This window comes from Ambystoma mexicanum, chromosome 12, assembly GCF_040938575.1.
Source record: "Ambystoma mexicanum isolate Mex_15411 chromosome 12, UKY_AmexF1_1, whole genome shotgun sequence".
Lineage (NCBI taxonomy): Eukaryota > Metazoa > Chordata > Amphibia > Caudata > Ambystomatidae > Ambystoma > Ambystoma mexicanum.
The window spans coordinates 1,003,588,862-1,003,592,076 of record NC_090936.1 but is presented as its reverse complement, the minus strand read 5'-3'; the positions used below and the strand labels follow the sequence as shown (position 1 = coordinate 1,003,592,076).

General features: G+C 48.5%; 1 non-coding gene across 1 annotated transcript; it reads right to left on the bottom strand.

Moving 5' to 3' along the window:
• Positions 1 to 1,853: 1,853 nt before the first annotated feature.
• TRNAP-UGG (transfer RNA proline (anticodon UGG)) lies at positions 1,854 to 1,925 on the bottom strand. The gene has a single exon. It is a non-coding gene; the product is annotated as a tRNA-Pro (tRNA).
• Positions 1,926 to 3,215: the final 1,290 nt, after the last annotated feature.

The following is a 3,215-nucleotide window of genomic DNA, read 5'->3' as shown; positions in this document are numbered from 1 at the left end:
GATTGAACATATTCCTCACTTCCCACTGAGCCCTACATGGATCTCACAGATCCCCAATGTTCATCCTTCCCAGCAGAGACCTTTAGGAATATAACAGATCCCCCATGTACAGGTTCACCCCTCCCCGCTCAGCTGCATAGGAATCCCTTGGGTCTCCCATTTTCAGGCTTCCCTGAAGAGCCCTATAGGAATATGCCAGATCTCCCATGTAAAGGTCCATCCCTCCCCACCCAGCTGTGAAGGGATCCCTTGGATCTCCCATATTCATCCTTCCCTGAAGAGCCCTATAGGAATATACCAGATCTCCCCTGTAAAGGTCCATCCCTCCCCACCCAGCTGTGAAGGGATCCCTTGGATCTCCCATATTCATCCTTCCCTGAAGAGGAATATACAGATCTCTCATGTGCATGTCCATCCCTCCCCGCCCACCTGCATAGGAATCCCTTGGATCGCCCATATTCATCCTTCCCTGAAGAGCCCTATAGGAATATATAGATCTCCCATGTACAGGCCCACCCCTCCCCACCCAGCTGCTTAGGAATCCCTTTGATCTCCCATATTCATCCTTCCCTGAAGAGCCCTATAGGAATATACCAGATCTCCCATGTACAGGTTCATCCCTCCATGCCCAGCTGTATCGGAATCCCACGGATCACCCACGTCCATCCTTCCCTGCAGAATAGGAATATAACACATCTCCCATGTACAGGTCCATCCCTCCCTGCCCACCCGTGTAGGAATCCCTTGGCGCTCCCATATTCATCCTTCCCTGAAGAATCCCATAGGAATATTTCACATCTCCCATGTACAGGTCCATCCCTCCCTGCCCACCCGTATATGAATCCCACGGATCACCCATGTCCATCCTTCCCTGCAGACCCCTATATGAATATAACAGATCTCTCATGTACAGGTCCAACTCTCCCTGCCAAGTGGATAGGAATACCTTGGATCTCCCATGTTCATCCTCCCTGCAGAGCCCTATAGGAATATAAGATCTCCAATGTACAGGTTCGTCCCTCCCTTCCCAGCTGTATCGGAATCCCACGGATCACCCATGTCCATCCTTCCCTGCAGAGCCCAATAGGAAAATAGCAGATCTCCCATGTACAGGTACATCCCAGCCCACCGAGCTGTATAGGAAACCCACAGATCTCCCACGTTCATCCTTCTCCACTGAGCACTATATGAACATAAGATCTCTTATCCCTGCCCGCCCAGCTGTATAAGAATCCCTTGTCTCTCCCATATTCATCCTTCCCTGAAGAATCCCATAGGACTATACCAGATCTCCAATGTACAGGTCCACCCCTCCCCGCCCAGCTGTATAGGAATCCCTTGGATCTCTCGTGTAGTGGTTCATCCCTCCGCACTGAGCTATATAGGAATCCCTTGGAGCAGGTTTATCCCTCCTCCCGTTCTTGGATCCGTATTTTTTCACCTGCACACAATGGGTCAGAATCACACACAGGTGAATTCCTCCCCTCCCAAATGAGGCACTCACAGACCTCGAGGGCTTGGAACAACTATTACATAATTTGTTTGCATGCCCCTGTCCAACCAAGACTGCGTGTGATCTTTGGAGTGGCTTAATCCTGCAAGCCCCACGTCTTTAGACCACTCACACGCTCTTCTTCTCGTTTTTGATATGACGCCTTTTCAGTGTATCTTTCTCGCGTGTGTTTTTTACTGCCCTTCCTATATTGATGTGAAAAAAATATGAGCGCTTTTCAGTCGATCCTTCCTGCAGTTGGGTGATAGTTTGCCACTGCTCATAGATGGCTTCTTGGTCTTGGGTTGTGATTGTTGCTCAGGGTGCGAAAGGAGCGTTTAAATGTATCCAAAACAAAACGGGGCTCGTCCGGGATTTGAACCCGGGACCTCTCGCACCCAAAGCGAGAATCATACCCCTAGACCAACGAGCCAGCTGTGAGCATAGCCATGAGCGAGCAGTCAGCCTTGTGGCGTGCCACATCAGCACTGCTTCCTATTTTACTGTTCATTTATGCATGATATTAAATGGGAGTTTTGTGTTGCAATCACAACTGATCGTTAATATCAGTTCACCCTCCTATTAAATTTAGAGGTGGAAAGACATTGCCCGTTTTGTTAATTTATGTACACAGTTTTGAAAAAAAGAGGTGTCATTTTGCTGAAAGCAACTCTGACTCTGTACGATGCCCCGCCCTGCCTGATCCTCTCCATGATCTCTAGCATCTTGCACTGCGCGATTGAAACATGAATAAGAGGATACTGCTCCAGTCTGTGGAAAAGTGGATCTGAGAGTCTTATGAAATTATGCACAGCAGCTGTGCAGTGGCTCGTTGGTCTAGGGGTATGATTCTCGCTTAGGGTGCGAGAGGTCCTGGGTTCAAATCCCGGACGAGCCCTCACTTCTTTTTTGACTCTTTCCAAATACAAAATAAACACAAGATTTAAATCTTCTATCACAATAAAACAACAGCAGTTTAGGATTTGAAGCCGCAACCCTATCGCACCCAAAGCAACAATCATACCAATTGACCAAGAAGCAGACCCACATAGAGCAAGGTGCTGAGATGGGAGTGGAATCTTTCACAGCTCCAAGTCCATTGAGTGCAGCATAAGGGACTGGGGCTGCTCAGAGCATGTACACATCGCAATCCTAATGTGGTGAGCTCAATGGAATAAGGGCAGCGAGCCGGTCCTTGGAGATAGAGCTCTGATTACACATTTCTGTACATGGGCTCTTGGGTGCCAACTATTGATTTTCGCAACGGGGTCCAAAACGAAATTTTTATTTTCGCTATGACGGCACAAACTCCATCTCCAGGGCCAAAGCACACATTTTACAGCACATGTAGCAGCAGTAAATGGAAGAAAGCCATAGCATTACAGGCATGGCATGTCTAAATATAACCCCTCAGCAACAGTCGCCTAACCTGCTGAGGTGTGTCTGCAGCATTCTGCTTTAGTATTCCCTACCTCTCCCATGCCCGCAAACCGCTTAAGCCGGTCCCCCACTCACACACCTCCCCAATCAAGGCTAAGGGGACAATGATGCAGCCTTCCCTCTTTGAAATGAGCAACACTTGCTAATTTTGCAAGCTGTGTACTAAGCTTTATTAAGTCCGAGCCCAGCACGGGAGGAGCCAGAAGCCCTGCTTCGCCCAGTGATATCGAAGAGCATGTCACTGAATCTTTTATATTTCATGGTTTGTGGTTGTAGAAACTCC